General features: G+C 40.6%; 1 protein-coding gene and 1 non-coding gene across 7 annotated transcripts in view; both read right to left on the bottom strand.

The window, feature by feature from the left end:
• APP (amyloid beta precursor protein) overlaps positions 1–24,376 on the bottom strand; it is a 284,471-nt gene that overhangs the window by 37,900 nt on the left and 222,195 nt on the right. The window lies entirely within an intron of this gene.
• Positions 18,638–18,739, bottom strand: LOC112438115 (U6 spliceosomal RNA). The gene has a single exon (XR_003026596.1). It is a non-coding gene; the product is annotated as a U6 spliceosomal RNA (small nuclear RNA).

Raw genomic sequence — 24,376 nt, forward strand, 5'->3', positions numbered from 1 at the left:
TTCTCACTCATAAGTGGGAGCTGAACAATGAGAACACATGGACACAGGGAGGGGAACATCATACACCAGGGCCTGTCCAGGGGTGGGGTGAAAGGGGAGGGAGAGCATTAGGACAAATACCTAATGCATGCGGAGCTTAAAACCTAGATGACGGGTTGATGGGTGCAGCAAACCACCAAGGCACATGTGTACCTATGTAACAAACCTGCATGCTCAGCACATGTATCCCAGAACTTAAAGTAAACAAAGAAAAAAAAAAAAAGCTCTGATTTGGACACCAGTGAGAATATGAAGTCCCTCGGCTTGCTGGATTTTCTTCTGTCCAGGATCGAACCTCCACTGCTATTACTATTTTTCTTCCTTTTTGATTCTTTTGGATCCCATGGAAAAATATTTATCTGTAACTTCTCCACAAAATGGAAATTTGTTTTTAATCTTATCTAACAGGAGATTCGCATATGACCAATTCTTATCTTTTAAATAAAAATTTACTTATGTGCCTGCCTGAAAGGACTGAAGATCATACCTCTACGCTCTCTTCCATGTCCTTTCTTCTCTCTCCCCTGACACAGCTGCATTGGAAGTAGCTGTAAATGGGATGGACTAATTTTCCCTACCAAGAAGCCCCACTGTAAATCAGCGGTCACCCACTCTAGCTAGGCATTTTGCCCACACCAGGGCTATGAGATCAGATTTAATTTTCCAATCAGCAGTTCTGTCCATGTCTGATTCTTGGCTCAACATACAACTGGCTATGTTGTTTATTATACTTCATCTCTCAATGGCCTCTGAAACTCCCCAAGGCTCGGGTTCGTCATCCACAAAATCGTGGGAGGCTGGTTCCATGGTTCTTGCAGTCCCTTCGCTTTGAATCCTTTTGTCTATACTCTTGCTACATGGGTGTTCTCTGGGAGTTTGTTAGACATGCAGAACCTCAGGTCCCACCCAGATCCAGGGAATCAGAATCTGCATGTTAATGTGATCCCCAGGTGACTCTCATGCATGTTACCATCTGAGAAGACCTACCCTCCACCACACTGACCACAGCCACGAGCTGTACCAAGACACCACCACACAACAGCCTCGGTTATCCCTTCATGAAAGAAAAACAAACATAATGGCTGGGCGTGGTGGCTCACGCCTGTAATCCCAGCACTTTGGGAGGCCGAGGTGGGTGGATCACTTGAGGTCAGGAGTTCAAGACCAGCCTGGCCAACATGGTGAAACCCAGTCTCTACTAAAAAAATACAAAAATTAGCCAGGCATGGTGGTGTGTGCCTGTAATCCCCATTATTCAGGAGGCTGAGGCAGGAGAATTGCTTGAACCCAGGAGGTGGAGGCTGCAGTGAGCCGAGATTGTGCCAACTGCACACCATCCTGGGCAACAGAGCAAGGCTCTGTCTCACGAGCCAAAACCAAAAACAAACAACAAACAAAAAAACAATTCTCAAAAACAAAGCAAACAAAGCAAGGCATGAGATGAGTGTGAGCCAAGAAACAATACTGCCAGGGGAATATTGCCAAAACACCAGAGTCATGCCTTGAAGTTTCTTATCATCAGGGTCACATTTCTGAACCAGAAAGCCAGAGGAAAGGAAAGACTGCTCACAGACTTCCTTCTTCCCTGGACCATTTGTTACGGGAAGTTCTCAGGAAACAGGTCAGTAAGTGTAGATGTAGAGGGCATCACAGGACAAACTTCATTGCTGGGTTTCCCAGAAAAGAGCAGCTCTCCCCTACTGAAGACACTTTTAGCAGATGGGCCTTCACTAGTGAGTAAATATACTAAAGAAGCATGGACTTACTTGTAGGTCGGTGGAGCAGCTGATTTGGGAGAGAACCCATGAGATCTTTAAGGACGGTAGGGATGTTTTGATTAGCATATATGCTACAGCCATCTGCGATGCCAAAGCCATACTGTGTTGGGACTGTGCAGTTATGACACCTTCATAACCATGAGAACTGCACTCATGGCCTTTTCATACCCATCTGCTGATTTGATAACCACAATAATCTTCCTTAGTGGGATCACTACTCCATTGACAGTTGAACAAACTGACATCCATCCTGAGAAGTATACTTAAAACTAGCAAGTGGCAGAACTGAAATCTGAACCCATGTATCCCAATTCCTAATGCAACCTTCTCACTGTTCCATGAAAAGTTCCATTTTATAGAGGACATGGCTATATAACTTGGATTAGAAACTAATATTAAAGAAGCATATCACGCCTGTAATCCCAGCACTTTGGAATCATGAGGTCAGGAGATCGAGACCATCCTGGCTAACATGGTGAAACCCCATCTTTCCTGAAAATACAAAAAAATTAGCCAGATGTGGTGGCGGCACCTGTAGTCCCAGCTACGCGGGAGGCTGAGGCAGGAGAATGGTGTGAACCCCGGAGGCGGAGCTTGCAGTGAGCCGAGATGGCGCCACTGCACTCCAGTCTGGGCAACAGAGTGAGACTCCGTCTCAAAAAAAAAAAAAAAAAAAAAGGAAGCATAAACCCATCTATCATCACAAGCACCCTCTTTTTCATACATTTCAAATTTTTGATAGGTTTGAAAAAGAATGAATTCGACGGTATCTTTTAGAAGCCAAGGTAAAAGAGATTAAAGCAGTAGTCCAAGGTCACGGAGATTCCTGATGGTGGAGCAGGGCTGAAAAGCTCCCTCTTCTAGCCAAGTGAGGCCTGCCTGTCACTTTGCTTGGACAGCCCATTCTCAATAGCACTTTCCTCCCAGAACACTCTCCCAAGTCTTTAGGTTTCCCTTTCTCAGGATGAATACGATGGCTACATGAATGGCCAGAAGGTTTCACCAACTCTAAGTCAAATTTAAAATAATTTAGCCTCCTTTTGATGTTGGGCTATTTAAAGGTTTGAACAGTATATTTATTCTGCTGACTCAATCAACCCAAATATCTATTTGCATTCACAATGTAGTGTAGTGACCTAGGCACTTCAATGGTCAAGAGAGATACAGCCCTGTATGATGCGGCCACATTTTCCAACTTGGGGAAGAATTTATACACATATTATCACAAAGTAAATGCTGTACCACAAATCCAGTTTTTATCTTGACCTCCAGAAAATTAGGTCAGTTATTTTTAGCTACACTATCAATCTTGAAAATCTCCCAGAGTTAAAACTCAGACTACATGTCTAAATCGGGGTTTATTTTTGTTTAAAAATAACAGTTTCCTGGCCACACATGTTTAAATGAAGCATGCTTTGTCCCCTTATGGTAACAAACTGTCCCTGGAAGGGACACAAACAAAGCTTCACATCATTTGTGAAAATATTCCTTATTGCTAGGGACATTTTCCTGAAATATCACTTGTCTGGCTTAGACTGAGGGTACAGAAGAAGTCCCTTTTCATTTAAGACACATTTCCTTTTGGCTTTCAAACATCATAGATCAAAGAACTTAGACCTACCAGTGGCATCAGTCAGTAATCAAGATAAATACTAGCCAGGCTCCCTGGCATCTAAAAGCAGATTGTAGGGCTCCTTTTTCCCGTTTACCTGTAGAACTTGTGCCAATGTGCTGATCTGATTTCCAACTACATTACGGAGTCTTGGTCCTGCCTGGGTTGTCAGGAACTTAAAGTAGAGACTAAAAAACAAGTTTATGGCCAGGCGCGGTGGCTCACGCCTGTAATCCCAGCATTTTGGGAGGCTGAGGTGGGCGGATCACGAGGTCAGGAGATCGACACCATCCTGGCTAACGAGGTGAAATCCCGTGTCTACTAAAAATACAAAAATTAGCCGGGCATGGTGGCAGGCACCTGTAGTCCCAGCTACTCAGGAGGCTGAGGCAGGAGAATGGTGTGAACCTGGGAGGCGGAGCTTGCAGCGAGCCAAGATTGTGCCACTGCACTCCAGCCTGGGAGACAGAGCAAGACTCCATCTCAAAACAAACAAACAAACAAACAAACAAACAAACAAACCAAGTTTATATACTATAGAAATAATCTCTGAAAGATGCTGTGTTAAGATTACAACAACACACACACACACATATCTTCTTGTTTTGAGGAAACGTACATTGAAGTATTTAGGTGTAAAGGGCCATTATGTCTGCAACTTCCTTTAAAAATTTTTAAATATATTTTTAGAACTTTTCTAAGTCTCCAATTATATTAAAACAAAAAGTTTAGTACTGTAGGCATTGTCAGCTTTAATTTATACATATTTGGATGTCTTCCTCTGGTTCGATTTATAGTGAAATTACATCATATGCCCATTAATGTGATACAAACTGCATGTCTTCTACAAACAAAAATAAAAATAGAAGTGAATGTAATTTTGATGCCTTTTTTTTTTTTTTAAACTGGAGACAGAGTCTTGCTCTGTCACCAGGTTGGACTGCAGAGGCGTAATCTCGGCTCATGGCAACCTCGGCCTCCTGGGTTCAAGCAATTCTCCTGCCTCAGCCTCCTGAGTAGCTGGGATTACAGGCACGCATCACTACGCCTGGCTAATTTTTGTATTTTTAGTAGAGACAGGGTTTCACCATGTTGGCTGGGATGGTCTGGATCTTCTGACCTTGTGATCCACCCGCCTCGGCCTCCCAAAGTGCTGGGATTACAGGCATGAGCCACCGCGCCCGGCCTGATCCCTCGTATCTTTTAAACATAAGTCAATTATTTCATATGGTCTTTAAGCCAAGAAACAGCTATCTCTTCACTCTTCACAGGCTGGAGGAAAAACTGGCTGCCTGGCTGGTTGAGAGATGTGTGCTTTGATGGCTGACCTGAAGACATTTCAAGGTGATTGTTACGTGAAATTCTCTCTTCAAATCTGACTTGAAGAGTCTAACCTCTGCAGCATATGTTATGACTTCACTGTGAGTCTTCTTTTATTAATAAAATATAATCAGTTTTTACTAATTATAAGAGTAACATAAATTTCATGCCAAAAATATAGAAAAAAGGAATAAGAATTCATTTACAATTCTAACAGCAGAAATAATCAAGAGTAGTGTTTTTTTTTAATGGTTTTATTCTTACAGCATTATTTTCGTCTCTTCCTTATCACTTTACTATGTAATTTTTATGACTATGCTTAAGGAGAGTAAATTTTTCGAAGTCATTGAGGCAATGGAGAGTCCTTGGAATGAGGATAATTAGGCCCGAGGACACAGAGGAATCATGAGGAAGAATTCTCCAGTTTCATTCCTTTTTCTGGGTACAGTTTGTTTCTCCTTCTAAGTAAGTTCTTAGATATAGAATGAATTGGAAAAAATGAAACGTGAGGTTTGCTACGTCTATAACAGTATCACATTTCATTTTTTAAAACTGCCAATGCTTTCACAGTGAGGACCAGAAAGTACAGTGAGAAAAAAAAATTCCTCAAATATTACTTTTCAGGCTCTTGCGCGCATTTTTATAAAGGCAAAAGTCATTCTGGTGCCTGTAAACAATCTAAAAGCATAATCTCCTGGAGCCTTCAGTGCTGGTTTTGGGGTTTTCTGGAGATCAATCCACAGTGTCCCATTTTTTCTGCTGGAGCTCTGAACCCATTAAGAGAGAGCAAGAAGAGATGTAAACCTCTCCTTTGCTTCTGATAAAGCCAAGCCCTTACTAGTCCACATGATGCTTTCTCTGGGGAGCGAGTCACATACAGGAGACATGGCTTGTCCAGCTGCGTGCTGGACTGAATTTCAGCTCCAACCCGAACCTTCCAACAGGACAAGGGAGGGAGGAGAACGGGCCTTAGCAAGACTTGCCCACAGCACTGCCATAACAGCTGTGCAGGCTGTGGGTACAACTCTAAGAGCAGCACTCATTTTGTAGTTTCAGTGAGTCGTGTCCCTAAAGCCGTGCCCTGTGTGACCAGCCCCCTCTCTCAAGCTCATGAGAGACGTCTATCTGACCTGGATAAGAGAGATCCTGGGGCGGGCCAAAGCAAATGAATGAATTGGGAAACAGTGCCCCTCCCGGCAGCCCGCAAAAACTCCGCCATGCTGTGAAGAAAGTGCATTCTAATTGATTCATGTTGATACATGCTGAATTGATGGAATTTTATACTTCAAAGGATGCAAAGAATTGGTTAGCAAGTCTGATGAGCTCATGGTAGAAAGGATGATTTTCAACATCCATACATAGTGAATTTCATTCAAAGAGCCTAAAAAGACTTGTGCAGATAATTATAAGGGATCAGGCAAGTGTGTAAGATTAGCACAAATTATATATATGTAAAATCACAACACAGGATTGGGTCCTTTTCCCACAGACAGCACATCATCCTTGTATATGTGATAGCTCATTTGAAATGTTTATTTATGCAGATTTTAAAAAGCACACAAACCCTGTAAGCACTTCTGCACAGTGGCCTACTCGTGTTTTCTTTAACACAAAACTTGCTTTCTGGTGAACAATTCTAGATATAGCAATGGTTCTTTCTCCTCTGCTTTAGCTTATTCACATGCTTCTTTAACTTCTTTAACAACGTGTGGGGAAACCAAGCCTGGCAACAGAAAGCACTTCACATGGGGGGCTTGGAAATGAATGGAAAGCGTCTGTCTTCAGGAGAGCATTCACGACGCACAGGAGTGAGAGAAGCTGAAAAGAGTCACTTTAAAAGAAATAATCTTCAACCAAGAAAATCAAACCACTTTATCATAAATTAGTGGGCCCCTCCCCCCCTGCCTGCCTTCCTTTTTCCAGGGGAGTGCTAGAAATAACTTCATCAATTTCTTTTCACTTGAAGGGCTCACGGTTCAGAAGAAAAGATGGGCATAAAAATAATTACCATTACAAGTGTTATGGTAGGGATACCGACAGAATGACAAAGAAACAAGCCTGGGCTTTAGGGATGTGACTAGTGATATTACAGTGCGGCCCAAGGGAAAGAGATCATTGTCCTAGCAGATACAAGTGCATGTACCGAGGCACAGAGGACAAGCTGCCCAGGATCTGTGACTCTTCTGGCTGCTGGGGTACAAGGGAAGTGAAAAGGGAAGCAGCTTAGCCAAGAGGCTTTTAGTTTGTGGGATACAGAGGGCAGAGGAATACACTGACCTACACCATGAGTATGCAATTAGCAAAATCCCAGCCTATGGGAATTCTACGGGTCAAGTGACCTGTGCTTCATGAACAGGTAAACTGTAAAAAAAGGATGGAGGAGAAGCCTGGAGATTATAAAAGACTAACCAGACAAGTCAGCAGTAAAAAATGGCCAAAAGCATAGCCGATAAGGATGCACACAAGAGTGATACAGCCAGAAAGATATTTCAGGAAGTGGCCCAAGGAAAAACAGTGGGCATTTTGGTGGCGGTATTTGGGATAGGGCGAGATGCTATCGGGGTGGAGGATAAACTTCTAGTTCTTGACCTGAGTTTAGTCTATGAAAAGAGCAAATATGGGGGAGAAAGGTTCTATTTACACATGTTGAGTTGCAATCTTTCAGGATATTGGGTGGAGCCAATGGAAACATGGACCCAGAGAGCTCACTTCTATGCTGAAACAGCCCACAGGGAAGCATCAGAATGAAAATGGAAACGTTCCCAATACTAGCAGAACTCCACAGGTGCTTTGAAAAAAACATCCACATTAGATTCCCCAAAAGGGATTTATCTGGTAATAAATTCTGCTAGACAATGAACAGTTCCACCCATGATAAAATAACATGTTCTTGCTGCAAATTCTTTGTATTGTCTAATTGCAGTGCTTAACGTAATAAAATCAGGCTGGTGTTATTGTTAACCAGAGAGTGAAGCATCTTTTATCCAAATAAAGTGCAATGGGTCTTAAATCAAATCATTTTAGAATAAGAATCTATGAGATAATAATAAAATGCAACTTCATCTTTTCCTGCCGAGAACAAAGAATAAAATAGTGTAGGAGATGAAAAGTAAAGTAGACCCAACCTTTTTGCTAATTTGATTTTAGATACGTACTCCATGCAGACAATGGTGAAGTCAAGTGAAGTGAAGGGGTGTCATCTTTATTCACCTAGAGAACCACAAATCTTGGTGCTGGAAAGCACGATCCATTTGACATGATGGAATATTTCCCACCCGGCCACTCACTCGAGAATGGATAACCTGTTTTCCCGCCTGGGGTAACTGCTTTCCATGGATGTACAGCTTCAGGCCTCATACGAGAGGATCTCACAACGATCTCTCCACACTTTTTCTAATCCCCACACTTTCCAGTCCTGGTACAAGACCTCATCCAGGCTTCTGAGGCTTTGTTGAAAATTTACACAAAATTCTAGAAATGTATGTTCTTTAAGGAAGTTACTTTAAAAATGTTATTTTCATCTCAGCACAGTTAGCCTTTCCTTATCTGTTCTTAAAATGTTTCAACTTGAAACTAAAAAAGAAAAAAAAAAAACACATTTCATCTCAAATTATGATATACTAAATAATTATTGACTTGGCCCCAAACATTTCTCCTCTTTTCTTCTTACACAATCAGATTTAAAAATGTAACTACCTTTTCTAAACATACAATATTAAAGCATATTCAACTTCAGTAACAGGTAATGAATGTACCTCAAAAGTCAGAGCCTCTACGTTAAGTACCATAGTGCTCCAACATCGTTTTTTACATTTTTAAAATTTTATTTTTTATTGATACATAATAGATGTGCATATTTTCAGATTATATGAGAAAACTTAATATATTCATAAAATTTGGAAAGATCAAATCAGTATAATGGGATATCCATCACTTAAATGTTTTTCTTTTCTTTTTGCTTTGAGGAAGGGTCTCTCTCTGTCACTCAGGCTGGAGTGCAGTGGTGTGATCATAGCTCACTTGAACCTTGAACTGCTGGGCTCAAGTGATCTTCTCACCTAAGCCTCCAGAGCAGCTGGGTCTACAGGCATGCACCATCACACCTGGCTAATTTTTAAATATTTGTTTTGTAGAGATGGGGTCTCACTATGATGCCCTGGCTAGTCTTGAATTGCTGGGGTCAAGCGATTTTCCCACCTCGGCCTTCCCAAGTGCTGGGACTATAGGTGTAAGCCATTGTGCCCAGCCTGTCTTCTTTACGCTAGAAACATTCAAATTAGGTTCTCCTAGCTATTTTTAAATATACAGTAGATTACTGTAAATTAGTCACCTTGCTGATAATTAAATACTAGGTCTTGCTTCTTCTATCAAACTGTGTATTTGTATCCATTAATGAACCTCCCTTTGTAAGTATGACGTAAGCAATCCTTATTTGGCTACACTATAAGCTTCAACAACAAATTAAAAAATGATTCACATTATAGAGCATTTATACATGCCTTTTCATCTTCCAAGTGTGGTAAACATTAATTAACCCTGGCTAATTAAAACAGCCACAGTTAACACATTTACTCATTAATCAGCCTCAAGCAAATGCAAAGCATTAAACTCTTTCACGTTTTGGTACCAATTAAATGTTGTTATTATTTTTTTTAATGAAGAGGTCATAAATTTAAGACATGTAGTTCTTAGATTTAAATTTGATAGTGGTTGAAAAAATTTGACAATAGTTCACATTCTTAAAAGTCAAGGAAAATAAAAACATAACCACATTATGGGTTGAATTTTCCCCCAAAATATATGTTGAAGTCCTAATGCCTACACCTGAGAATACAGCCTTACTTGGAAACAGGGTCTTTGCAGATATAATTAAGTTAAGATGAGGTCACACTGGAGAAGGGTGGGCCCTTAATCATATTAGAGAAGACACAGAAACAGAGACATGGGGAGTAACACCATGTGAAGACAGAGGTGGAGATTGGAGGGCTGCATGTACCAACCAAAGGAATATCAAGGGCTGGCAGCAGCACTAGAGCAAGCGAAAGGCATGAAACAGATTCTCCCCTAGAGCTGTAAGAGGCAGTGTGGCCCTGGCAACACCTTGCTTTAAGACTTCTAACCTCTAGAATAATGAGATAATGAGAGAGTATATTTCTGTTGGTTTCGGCCATGCGGTTTGTGGTAACTGGTTCCAGCAGCCCTAGGAATCTAATACACTGCCCATGTAAGTGAATATTAGCTATTTGTTGATAAGACAAGAATTTCTGGTTATAATAAATATACTGGAATAGAATGTGGTTTCTTTTTTTTTGAGATGGAGTCTCGCTCTGTCACCAGGCTGGAATGCAGTGGCGCGATCTTGGCTCACTGTAACCTCTGCCTCCCGGGTTCAAGCAATTCTCCTGCCTCAGCCTCCCGAGTAGCTGAGACTACAGGCGCCCGCCACCATCCCCGACTAATTTTTGTATTTTTAGTTGAGACGGGGTTTCACCATATTGGCCAGGCTGGTCTTGAACTCCTGACCTTGTGATCCATCTGCCTTGGTCTCCCAAAGTGTTGGGATTACAGGCGTGAGCCACAACACCCGGCCGAATGTGGTTTCTTAGTGACTCCTTTACTCAAGGCTGGAATTAAACAAAGGAGATGAATCACGAGCTCTATGATAATAGTCTAATAGTCTAATCTAGCCCTCTTAAGTGCAGAGATGTTTTCCCTCTGAACACCCGTGTGTTTCAGCTCTGTTCCTCTTCCAATGCCCTTCCACAGGGAACAAATCCTTTCTTGACCACCAATGGCTGCATGACTTATCCTGAGAAGATCACGGGGATTTTGGATGCCAGGTCAACCCTTACACTCAGCAAGGAAGTGGAAAGGCCTCAGTTTCAAACAGTTTGTAAACACAGAGGTTAGGTCATTTCCTCTCCAATAAGCCAGAAGCTGAGCTGTCCCTGGCAGCAAACTCTGTGTCAAATGCCTGGCGGGTTTCAGGTTTTACTAACTCCAGAGTGACGAAACATCACCACCTCTAATGCCAGAAAGAAGTCAGCTGTTGTACCTGTGTCACAACTAAATTTACTGAAGTCAGGGCAGCTGAAGTAATCTATAAAACTTAGCATGTCAATTTCAATTTAGTGTTCACATTCAACAAACTGTGTATTTAAAAAAAAAAATCTCCAGTAGTCTAAAAGTTTTTATTTTATTCTTGTGTAAAATCTGGAAGACTGGAATAGAATGTTTTATGGTATGAGGGTTTAGTAGCAACATTAGGTTAACCGTGACCTTTTGGCTCAAGACATGAGAAAATATAGCTAACAATGCTTGGTTATGGGTTTGTCACACTATACTTTGTTATACTATCCAGCAGTATCCACCTGCTTTAACAGTGTGGATACACTAAAAACTAATTTAAAAAAATCTGGGCTGGGCGCGGTGGCTCACACCTGTAATCCCAACACTTTGCGAGGCCGAGGCGAGTGGATCACAAGGTCAGGAATTCGAGACCAGCCTGATTAACATACTGAAACCCCGTCTCTGCTAAAAATACAAAAATTAGCTGGGTGTGGTGGTGCGCGCCTATAATCCCAGCTACTCAGGACGCTGAGGCAGGAGAATCATTTGAAACCGGGAGGCGGAGGCTGTAGTGAGCCGAGATCGTGCCACTGCATTCCAGCCTGGGCAACAGAGTGAGACTCTGTCTCAAAAAACAAACAAAAAAAAAAAAAAAAAAAAAAAAACCTGTCAAATCCCTCCATACAAGTGTATGCACTTCACATACCAAGGAGGTCTAGGATTTGAAGTTCATCAAGGCCGAGTGTAGGCTGCCAGACCACAACCGCATTTTAATGCCTTAGGTGCAGAAACAGGAGAAATAATACCTTCCATGCCTCCCCTGACTAGCTTTAGGATAAAGAAGCTGTGCACTAAATAGACAGTAGCTGAGGAACGATGAAGAGGATCTACCCAAAGTATGAATAAGCCAACTGCTATGGACCGAACTGTGTCCCCCTGAAAATTCATGTATCAAAGCCCTAACCCTCAAGGGGCCTTTGGAGATCAGACCTTTAAAGAGATAGTTAAGGTTAAATGAGGTCATGGGGGTGTGACTCTGATCCAATAGGACAGGTATCCTTATAAGAAAAGGAAGAGGCCGGGTGCGGTGGCTCACCTGAGGTCGAGAGTTCGAGACCAGCCTGACCAACATGGAGAAACCCTGTCTCTACTAAAAATACAAAATTGGCCAGGCATGCCTGTAATCTCAGCTACTCGGGAGGCTGAGGCACGAGAATCGCTTGAACCCAGGAGGTGGAGGTTGCAGTGAGCCAAGATCGTGCCATTGCACTCCAGCCTGGGCAACAAGAGCGAAACTCTGTCTCAACAAAATAAAAGAAGAAGAGGAAGAGACACCTCTCTTTCTCTCTGAGAAAGACCATGTGAGGATATGATGCGTAGGTGGCCATTTGTAAATCAAGGAAGAGAGGCCTCCTCAGAAACCGACCTGCTGGTACCTTGATCTTGGACTTCCAGCCTCCAGAAGCATGAGAAAAATAGTTTCTGTTGTTGAAGGATTCAGTCTGTGGTATTTTGGTATTTTGTTATGGCAGCCCTAGCAGACTAATGCATTTATCTAGTCACACCCAGACAAAAGAAAGAGCAAAGGTCAGAATAGCTTTTTCTAGAGGATTCTGTTTTCTTTCTTTCTTTGGCTTCTTTTTTTTTCCTGAAGGCAATAGCTGAATCTGAGAGTAACAAGGGGCTCACCAGGGATGTGCAAGGAATTTCTTGTACTGCCCCTTTCATGGAAATGACAAGGAAGTGATTTATTTCAGATGTGACTCAGTTCAGGATTTGAAAGCACATCTGACAAATGGTCAAGTAAAGAAAAAGCTTTTCTTTTTCTTTACTTGACCATTTGCCACGCAAGTTCCCAAGTTCTTCCTCCCTATCTTGCTTCATTACAGGCAGTGGGAAAAATCCAAACAGCTTCCTCCTGTGTCTGGGACATCTCCAGCTCTGTGGTGTATTTACTTTGAAGGAACAAAAAAGGGGATAGTATATGACTTCCATCCCAAGTCACTATAGGAGATACTTTAAGAAACAAGGGAGTTTAAATTGCTCTGCTGTATACCCTGCAAAATTCATCTCCTACTGCAGAATAGAGTGAGTTGCTTCTCAGGATTCGCACCTGGAGTTGGTATTCAGCACGTGTTTTCTTTGTAACATTTTTGTCAATTCTCTAAAAAGACCACACTTTTTGAGCTGGCACTAGGCTCTCTGACAATCTTCCAAGACGAAGCTTTTACAGTCCATCATTTACAATGCTGACAACTCCAGGCACATTTTGTCATTTTTCCCTTTCATCTCTTATTAAAATAATATCACTTTGGATTTGAAGAGAGCCTAAATGGATAATTCGTTAAGCAGAATGTCAGTATCAATGATAGAAAGGGAAGAATCTAAGAGGGAGGTAAATGTTCTATAAGTAGAGAAGTAGGTTCACAATTTCTGAAACAGCAAATCAAACAGCAAATGGGGGAAAGTTATGAAAGGCAGAATTTTGTGACTCAAGCCCGTCTTATGCTTATACAGTTTTTTGTTTTTGTTTGTTTTGAGATAAGGTCGTCCCTCTGTCACCCAGCCTGGAGTGTAGTGGTGCCGCCAGGCCTCACTGCAACCTCCAACTCCTGGGCTCAAGCGATCCTCCAACCACAGCCTCCTGACTAGCTGGGATTACAGGTGTGTACCCCTAAACCCAGCTTATTATTTTTTTGACTTTTTGTAGAAACAGGGTCTCCCCATGTTGCCCAGGCTGGTCTTAAACTCCTGGGCTCAAATGATCCTCCTACCTCAGCCTCCCATAGGGCTAGGATTACAGGTGTGAGCCACCATGCCTGGCCTTTTATACTGTTTATTCCCTTTAGATACAGTTAATGGACATTAATAAGCAGTTTATGCCAATCCCTTTTCATAGCTAATAAGAAGTCTTATCTTGGATAAATAAAACCTAGCCACTAATGCTGCCACACCCAAATAAACTCTCTATGCATCTGAACTTCTTGAGGTTAATAATGCTTCATTGTAATATTTTATAAAATCACCACTTTGGAAGTGAACACCACTAGAAGTTCACAAATTCACATGGCCAGTTTATAGATGGGGACTGGGGGAAGCAGGGAGGCTCTCTGCAATCCAGTAGTTAGGCTCTGCCAGAATGTATTTAGAGTTGTCTCTAAATACATTCTAAGTCTCTGCTTCATTTTTTTTTTCAATGAAAATGACAATGTCTGTCATCCTATGTTCAAGACAAATATAAATATAACAAGTTTCTAAGAATCCTTATATTTTTGTTATTGCATATAAGCATGAGTTTTAAAAACCTCTGAATGTTTAAAGGATCACCTGGGGGAATAAGAAAAATGCAGATCTCTGTAGGTCTGAGGTAGAGCCCAAGAATCTGTATTTTTAACTAGAATTCCTCTAAATTACTGTGCTTCACTTGGCCCCAATTACACATTAGGAAACAATGATTTCAGGATGACAATCAGCCTTTTCCATCCAAGGACTTAAAGCAGCTAAACCGAAGACACCGACAAATACCAGACACTTTTCTCAGTCTACTGGCTGATGGCACAAAAGTGCAGAAGTCACGTAGGGCAGTATGGAAAGCTCGAGCTAGGACTGGAGTCAGCGAGAGACGCTAGCTTCCCCTGTTCGTGGATTCCGAAGCCTCAAGCCCACATTAACAAGGCCTTAGACGACAGTAAACACCCAGACTCAGGCTCTTACAGAGGGCCCCCAGTTCTGCTCTAATATACCTATTTTTCTTTAAATAAAAAACATCTGATTTTTGCACCCCAGGTATTTAAAGACGCACTTTGATTTCTGAAAGTCTTTGGACCACACATGAGGAACTCCTTGGGCCTTGACCATTTTTAGCACTTTCACAGTTTCTGATTTTGATCAAGCCACTTAATCACCCAGGATTCTGAATCTGAAAACCAGGAGGGTTTAATCCCACTTTCATGTTCCCTTGAGGAGCTGTTGGCAGCAGGATGAAGGCAGGTCCATACAGAACATGGGAAGGAAGCCAGGAAGCCAGCTCTTCCTTTCACATCAAAGAGATCTAGAAAGCAAAACCTGTCTCACATTTGCATACAATATTAGACTTACATATGGATGCCACGTTTGTCAAAAGACAGGCTAATTAGGGCATTAGTTTCTTTAATGGTTGCGATTTAGTAATTCACAGATAGTCCCACTTAATTTTTCATCCTATACCTGAAGGATCTACTTCACACTTCAAGTTTAAGAAGGCTTCTCCCTTAAGATAGAAAGAAGGCATTCAAGTGTCAAAATACTGGTTTCCTGCCAAAAAATAAGGGATGAGAAAAAGCAGACACTTAGCTTATCAAATCAAAATGCTGGCAGGGAAAGACTACTGGATTACCAAGTTCATTCCCCTAGCCTGCACTGATTCCTCTTTTTCTCTAAAGTTTCTTATATTTTCAGTTTTTCTCATGATACTGACATTGCCAGCCAGCAGTCTGGAAACTACTCAGGTTGATTCTTAGCAGAAAATCGAGGGGCTCTCCTGTTACTGTTAATATCCTTGAAACACTTAAATTTGGTTAGTTTCCTTCAAGCATTCTCAGTATATTACAAAAAAAAGTACTCAAGAATTTCTAGACTTTATTTTGACTGACATCAGCTACCCTAATGAACAGGAGAGGACAACAGCAAGGTATATTAGGAGCATCTCCTTCCTTTTTAATCAGAATTATACAGGAATTAAGAACTCTAAGGCCACAGTAGAGTACAGTATCTTGGAAGAAGAAAGCGGAGAATGTCTGACATTTTCACTGATCGTTTAGGCTGATGGCTTAAACCATTTCCACCCAAGTTTCTTAAAATTTAGCATTTCCAGTCAACATTACCTACTGCAATTTCTCTATAATCTTAAGGGTATTGAGCCCCCAAATGAGAGAGAGAAAAGAGATGTAAACTAAACGGGAGTCAGAGAAGGGGAAACTGAGTCTCTTGTACATCATTTACCCTTTAACATGATTTTAAAGGTAATAATGCTTATAAAAATAGTAGTAGTAGTAAGGGATATCAGGTGACAAGCAGAAGTGCCCCCCTCCACAGATATGCCAGTGTATCTGTAGAAATACGGTGCTAAAATTAGAAAAGACTGAACATTTTAATTTATTAGGTAGACCCAAATAGTCTAAAAGGTTTCACCCATATACTTAGCAATAGTTTATGAAAGTTCCTTTTCACCTGTCCTTATCATGACAAGGCATAACAGATATTTAAAAAACCACCAATTGGCCATAATTTTTTAAAAATTACATTTTCATTGGTATTAATCATGAGAAGTTGTTCACCTTTTAATCTACAACTAATTATCAGATATGCATGCATTTTTTTTCTATGAATTGCAGCTGTTGTATTTTTGTGAATTAATCCAATGCATCAATTCCTTTTGGGTTTTCACCTTAAACGTTTTTGTGGCATACAATTTGTATAATGTGAATTTAGAAGATAATAGCATAGGTAAGTCTAATTGGCTTACTGGGGTGCTACAATGGATCCTCACCTATTTATTAACTTTTTAATGAGTTGATTAGTCTCTAAATCAGTAATTCGCAAAGTTTAGCATATATCAATGTCACCTGGACAGCTTGATAAAATACAGATTGCTCAGCCCCATCCCTAGCTTTGCTGATTCAGGAGGTCAGGGGTGGGATCATGGAATGTGCTTTTCCAACAAGTTCCCAGGTGATGCCAGGCGATGCTGATGTTGCTAGACTAAGGACCACACTTGGAGAACCACAGCTCTGAAATATTCCCTGGGCATGGTACTTGCAATACATACTTTATACCTAATAATTTGTTTCAGGACACACAAATGCACATGAGATTTGATACATACTCTCAAAAAGCTAACAATCAGTTAAGTGGTAATTCACTGACATGTACACATCGAAGTAATGTTAGACACATGTAATAGGCCAAGATTGGGGATGGGCATTATAGGCAGATGGAATAACATAAATAAATGCATCCAGGGCTATGGATATAAGATCAGCCTGGCTGGCAAAGTCAGACTCATGAAGGAGATTAATGGGAAAACCTATCTGTTTTGTCTGTCTCAGGTTATTTTGAGGATCAAGTGAAACTTAGAAACAATAACAACAAAAAAAGCAAAGTCTGTGATCAAGAAGAATTACTCTGTTGCAACAATATAAACTAAGAAAAAAATACGCAAAATTCTCTGCTGCCTTGGGAGATGACCTCATGATGTGTATCATTTACTTTTAATACTTTTATTTATTTATTTTTGAGACGGAGTCTCGCTCTGTCGCCCAGGCTGGAGTGCAGTGGCGTGATCTCGGCTCACTGCAACCTTCGCCTCCCGGGCTCAAGTGATTCTCCTGCTTCAGCCTCCTGAGTAGCTGGGATTATAGGCGCGTGCCGCCATGCCTGCCTAGTTTTTTATTTTTAGTAGAGATGGGGTTTCACCATGTTGGTCAGGCTGCTCTCAAACTCCTGACCTTGTGATCTGTCCGCCTTGGCCTCCCAAAGTGCTGGGATTACTGGTGTGACCGACCGCGCCTGGCCAATGTGTATGATTTAATAGCCAGCAGCAACAGGCCACTAACATGCCATCTGCTAACAGGGGCTCTAGCTATTAACATCCACAGAGCTAAAAACTCTTATGTCTGATCCCTTGCAAATGGCGAAGACCTGGCTGAGAATTATTATCTCACGCTTTCAGAGAAAACTTTGCTTGTCCTGCACTGAAAAATCTGGCTGCAATAATCACATGGAAGAAGGTATGTTTGTTGGCATGGTTCATGGGCTGGCTTATGACTTCTAAGCAGAAGATACAAAATAATATAAAAATCCTGCAACATGCACAATGTAGCTGATATTCATGTTCTCTTTAAATATCTTAACACTGACTTACATATTTAAGGGTGTGGAGTCTTTGAGCTTGGGAAGCATCTTATTACTGAGGTACAAATGCTAAAAGAGGGACATTTCTTCTATCTACCGCATTTTCAATGAAAAGATGCTGAAGGTGAATAAACAGCTCTGCAAACCCAGTTTTGTTTAACTTGGCAACAGCAGTAAGTAAGTATCACTGGACACAGAGACACTGGAATAGAGTCTTTAAGTCTTATTCATCACGTCTGACCTTGGGCATATTACATGGTTTTCCTGAGCCTATGAAATCATGCGGCTGAACGAGCTGAAAACTAAGATTCTTTCCTTTGCTAATAAATTTCAGCAAACGATAGGAGTAAGAACGGCTGTCTAACGAGACTACCAAATGCTACGAGACACAGCAACCAATGTCCCTTCACCTAATGGATACAGCTTCTTAACTGTTTATCCAAAGTCTCCCCAAGCAAATTCTAAATTATTCTAAATTATTTGAGTAACAAAGATTGGGCCCTTATACCTGTGACGTGTCTGGCAATGACAAAGAATGTGGAACAGGGGAAGCATTTAATACATATTTATTGAAGATCCTGTGTCCTTATTTCTTCAATCTCCTTGCTATTCACAATGGCAAATGATGTGAATATACATATATATATCCTATCATGGTAAATATATATAACATAAATCTTACTGTTTTAACCATTTTAAGTGTAATGCTCAGGGTATTAAGTATATTTCACGATGCTGTGCAATGTGATGGACGATGCATCACGGCCATCCATCTTCCCCACTGAACTATTTTCAATATTGCCAAATTGAACCTCTGTGCCCTTTAAACACTAACTCCACAGTCCCTCATCCTCTCAGCCCCTGGCAATCAGCATTCTACTTTCTGTATCTATGAATTTACTGCCCTAGGTACCTCATGTAAGTAAAGTTCCATATAAAACACTTTACAAAATTTGCATGTCATCCTTGTGCAGGGGCCAGGTTAATCTCTTTAATCATTCTAATTTTAGTATATGTGCTGCTAAAGCAAGCATCATATATATACTTCTTTTTTTTGAGATGGAGTTTCGCTCTTGTTGCCCAGGCTGGACTGCAATGGCGCGATCTCAGCTCACCACAACCTCTGCCTCCCAGGTTCAAGCAATTCTCCTGCCTCAGCCTCCTAAGTAGCTGGGATTACAGGCATGCACCACCACGCCTGGCTAATTTTGTATTTTTAGTAGAGACGGGGTTTCTCCATGTTGAGGCTGGTCTCGAACTCCTGACCTCAGGTGATCTGCCCACCTCGGCCTCCCAAAGTGCTGGGATTACAGGCGTGAGCCACCGCGCCCAGCTTTTTTTTTTTTTTCTCTTTTGAGATGGAGTCTCGTTCTGTTGCCCTGGCTAGGGTGAAGTGGCAGGATCTCAGCTCACTACAGCCTCTGCCTCCTAGGTTCAATTCTCCAACCTCAGCCTCCCGAGTAGCTGGGATTACAGGCATGTGCCACCATGCCCGGCTAATTTTTTTATTTTTAGTAGAGACAGGGTTTTGCCATGTTGGCCAGGCTGGTCTCGAACTCCTGCCTGACTCGGCCTCCCAAAGTGCTGGGATTACAGGCGTGAGCCACTGTGCCCAGTCTATCACATATACACTTGTGAAAACTTCTAAGACTTCCTTACAAATAAAAGTGGTGACTGAGAACTATGCCATATACTTAGTGATATCTCAGTGGTGATGATAAAGTTAGTTTTTATTTGACAAAATCTATTTGCTATCAGAATACTATACTTAAAAATCATAAGCTTTAACAATTAAATCGCATGTATAAAAATTTTAGAGAACATGCAGCTATAGCAACTTCAATGCTGTAACAGGAAGCTGAAGACATAGGTCCACACCTCAATATCTGCCCTCAGGGGATGGGCAGACAAATTTCAATGCCCCCCCCAACCAAAAGCAAAGACACAAAAGGCATGTACAAGACAATACAAGTTGTTGCCAAGCACTGTTTCAAAGAAATAAGATTTAACTCATGCTTTAAGGAGCATATGTAAATACATAATAATTATCAAAAGACAAACACATTAAACAGGCTTTTTTAAACGCACTATCTGAAGTCAATGAATCCATCAACAGGAGCTGAAATTAAGTAACACCCTGGCCTTGACCCTCTGACCCCGTTTCATGCTCGAAGTCCAAAGCCTCTTCACAAATAGTGTTTAGGTGCACACCAAGTCAACATTCCTTTGGACACGTCTCATAACTTGGAACTGGTTAATAGATGGATCCACTATTTTTGATGAGATATTATAACTAACCTTCTAGGATTTACTTTCTAAAGCAGCCCATAGTGCATACGGCAGGAAAACTGTTAACTAATAATGGCGCTTACTCAGAAAATACATGCAAAATTTGTTTCTGAGTTGAACACCAAGAAGCAAATTAACATGTCTTCCAAACTCTGTCTCACATGAAACAAACTCATGTCATTCCCAGTTAGTGTTTGTGGAAACATATTTCAAAATTAATCTCAAAATTCGGGAAACATATTTCAAAATTAATCACAATTTGGATTCATCTCCATACTCAGGGTGGCAAACATCACTGATTTTTTCCCCTCCTCTTTTAAAAAATGAACCTTGAAGGCAGATGCTTGTGAAAAACAGAATAACCAGCCCTTGTTCCAGTCTAAAATCATTGGTTGTTCCCAAGACTCTACAAAAAAAGCAGGACACATCTGCTCTAGTGTTCCATGCCAGGAAGTAGTCCCACAGCCACCACTGTGGTCTGACTTCACTTCCCAATCATTTTAATTCGGATTTCTTTTTAGATTTTGTTTCAAATTACAGGGCCATACAAACGAGCTGGTGAGTTGAGAAAATAGCTTTGGAACTGCATTGGATCATCAAAAGAAACAGCAGACTTTGGCGTGGGAGACCATGCCTCAGGCTCCATCCATTTGGTTGAGGTGCCCACACATGCACAAAAATAAAAGAATGGCATAAAAACAGACAAAAACTACTGCCATGTCAGTCATCATGGCTTAAGGAAAAGCTCACAAATAATTTCTCTGGAATCTCACCAAAATTTGGAGTAAAAGATGATAGCATGCTACATCAGTTCTCTTGCTACTTCTAAAATACTAACGTTCCTGAATGGGGCTCAAGGTGGAATCATTTCGAGGCAAATATCAGTTCTAGTAGATAAAAGTGTTGTTTAAAACCTCATTAACATTATATATAAATATTCCCCAAAATGATCTACAGATCCAATGCAATCCGCACTTTTTTTTTTTTTTTTTTTTTTGCAGAAATGGTAGTGGGGGCAGGGGGTGAGGAAGATCTTAAAATTCATGTTGTAATGCAAGAGACTCCAGATACTCAAAGTAATATTGAAAAAGAAGAACAAAGATAACGGACTCACACTTGCTGATTTCAAAATTTACTACAAAGCTACAATAATCAAAACAGTGTGGTACTACAGTAAGCACAGGCACACAGATCAAAGAAAAGAACTAAGAATTAAGAAATAAACCCATATTATCTATGGACAATTGATTTTGTGTAATAGTGCCAAGACCATTCAATGGGGGAAATAATAGTCTTTTTCTTCCTTTTTTTTTTTTTTTTGAGACAGGGTCTTGCTCTATTGCCCAGGTGGCGTGATCAAGGCTCACTGCAGCCTCAGCCACCCCAGGCTCAGGAGATCCTCCCACCTCAGCCTCCTGAGTAGCTGGGACTACAAATAGATGCTATCATGCCTGGATAATTTTTTTGTAGAAATGTGGTCTTGCCATGTTTCCCATTCTGGTCTTGAACTTCTGAGCTCAAGTCATCTGCCCACCTTGGCCTCCCAAAATGCTGGAATTACAGGCATGAGCCACTGCACCTGGCAAGAATAGTCTTTTTCAACAAATGGTGCTGGGACACTGGATATTTATATGCAAAAGAATAAAGTCAAACCCCTACCTCACACCATATATGAAAATTAAAATGAATCAAAGATTTAACTGTAAGAGCTAAAACTACAAAACTCTTAGAAGGTAACAGGTATAAATAGTTGTAACCTTGTTTCGGACAATGGTTTCCTAGATACCATACCATAGTAACTGCCACAAAAGAAAAAACTGATAAAATAGACTTCTAAATTGAAAATTTTTGTGTGTCAAAAGGATCCTATTAAGGAAGTGAAAATACAACCTACAGAATGGGTAAAATATTTCCAAATAATGTATTTGATAAGAATTTAATAGTATCCAGAATATATAAAAATTCTTACAACTCAATAATAACGGCAGGCCGAGTGCAGTGGCTCACGCCTGTAATCCTAGCACTTTGGAAGGCCGAGGTGGGCAGGTTGCCTGAGCTCAGGAGTTTGAGACCAGCCTGGGAAACATGGTAAAACCCTGTCTCTACTAAAAATACAAAAATTAGCTGGGTGTGGTGGCGTGTGCCTGTAATCCCAACTACTGGGGAGGCTGAGGCACGAGAATCGCTTGAATCCGTAAGGCGGAGGTTGCAGTGAACTGAGATCATGCCGCTTCACTTCAGCCCGGGTGACAGAGCGGGACTCTGTCTCCAAAAATAAAAATAAAAATAAAAATAAAATTAAGAAAGTAAGGTAAACAACCCAATTAAAAAAATGGGCAAAGAATCTGAATGTACATCATTTATTTGAACTGAACAAAATAATCCATAACAAACCATTGCAATCGCATGAAGAAAACACTGTGGCTGATATTTAATTCATCAAATTTCTGCCAGCGTCCATTTGGAGCACAATAAACAAGATCAATATACTGCACTGAATTATACATATTAAGGTCAACAATTTGTCTGCCAGAATGGTAGAGAGCACAATTTTTTTTTAAAAAAGGAAACATTTTTTTACATTCATTATTCCTAGAAAGTGTATTCTTTTTAATGTAGCTAAAAGGATTTACTTTTTCCTAAAATTATGGAGTAGAAATACATAAAAGAAAGTATCTGTTTGCCAATGGTAAAACTATAAAAATCATTCAGGAAAACGGATGCTGTATTACATGTGAATTTTTAAAGGTCATTATCAATGACTTCCACAGATCATCTGGATGACATATGCACTATATTTACAGATTCCATAATTAAACTCCAAAGCAAGAAAAAGAGAGCTTACCTAATATCACAACCAAAACAGGCATAGAGAGCTAAATGTATACAAAGCACTCTACTAACCACCACTATGGGTGAGTTCGACACCTGAGGTCTGTAACCTCAAGTCTGCAGACAAGAGTTGGGGACCTAAGGTATGAAGTGTACTGGCATTCACACATTTGTATCTTGCTGTGTGGAGACATTTCAACATGGCAGTCCAAATGTCAGAAAACTAGGAGGCTGTCTTAATAGTATACCGTACTTTGCCATTCATTTGACAAAGCATTTTCATTTATAAATGAGTGGTTCTATTTTGAAAGAGAAATTGTCTTGGGTCAAAGATACACATTTAGACACAGGCAGCTAAACTTACAGGCCTCATGTCTGTTAGTTAATAACGCTAGGGAAAATATGAATAAGGAGCTCTGAGACTATTATGAAACCAATGGGGGAACAAGGTTTTGGTTGTTGATAATATGTATAAATGTTCTTGGCCCGATGTGGGGGCTCACGCCTGTATTCCCAGCACTTTGGGGGGCCAAGATGGGCAGATCACCTGAGATCAGGAGTTCGAGACCAGCTTGGCCAACATGGTGAAACCCTGTCTCTACTAAAAATACAAAAAAATTAGCCAGGTGTGGTGGCACATGTCTGTAGTCTCAGCTACTTGGGAGGCTGAGGCAGGAGAATCACTTGAACCTGGGAGGCGGAAGTTGCAGTGAGCCGAGATCGCGCCACTGCACTCCAGCCTGGGTGACTGAGCAAGACTCCATCTCAAAAAAAAAAAAAAAAGTTCTTATGTCCAAATACTTAAGTCAGCTGTAAACCATTAAATCTATATACATTTAAAAGTCATTTCTTATGAAAAACAAAGTCACACCTATGTTCTTATAAGAACAAAGTGACAGCTCTCTATTTGCTTTTATGATTTTTTTTTTGATGTTCATCCTTGACTAACAATTACGCATAAGGATACTTGAAATTCTCAATAGCATTAAATATCTGTTTTGTTGGACTGGGAAGTGCTATAAATATTCTATTTTAAACCTAGTCTACTTTGGACTCACTAAACCCCCAAATCAACAGGCTTATTAGAAACAGAATATGGAAACACTGTCTTTGAAATAACCATGCTGCATTTTTCCTGAAGAGTGGAACATTTTATCAAGAGGCCACAGTAAAATTGTAATAAAAAATAAGCATCCTTTCATTATTGCGAATTTCTTGATTCCCCGCCACATCTTTCAATCCTGCCCCATTCACTATGCATTTATTCAGCCAGAGATCTTTCCCGCATCTGGTTTATAATAATTCATGTTTTTATTAATTTTGAATGCTAGAAGAAAAAAAATGGGTATGAAACAATTATGCCTTTGTTCCCTCTTTATTTCCTACTGCCTTTCTCATAAATTGGTTATTATAGCATTCTGTAAAACAGCCATCTCTGAAAAGAGCTACATTTTTAGCCTTGAGGTAGCTGCAAAGAGAAGCACACTTTGATAAATAACCTCAGTGCCAATACAAAGAGTAGAATAGAATCCTTTTAGCAGAGACT

This window comes from Pan paniscus, chromosome 22, assembly GCF_029289425.2.
Source record: "Pan paniscus chromosome 22, NHGRI_mPanPan1-v2.0_pri, whole genome shotgun sequence".
NCBI lineage: Eukaryota > Metazoa > Chordata > Mammalia > Primates > Hominidae > Pan > Pan paniscus.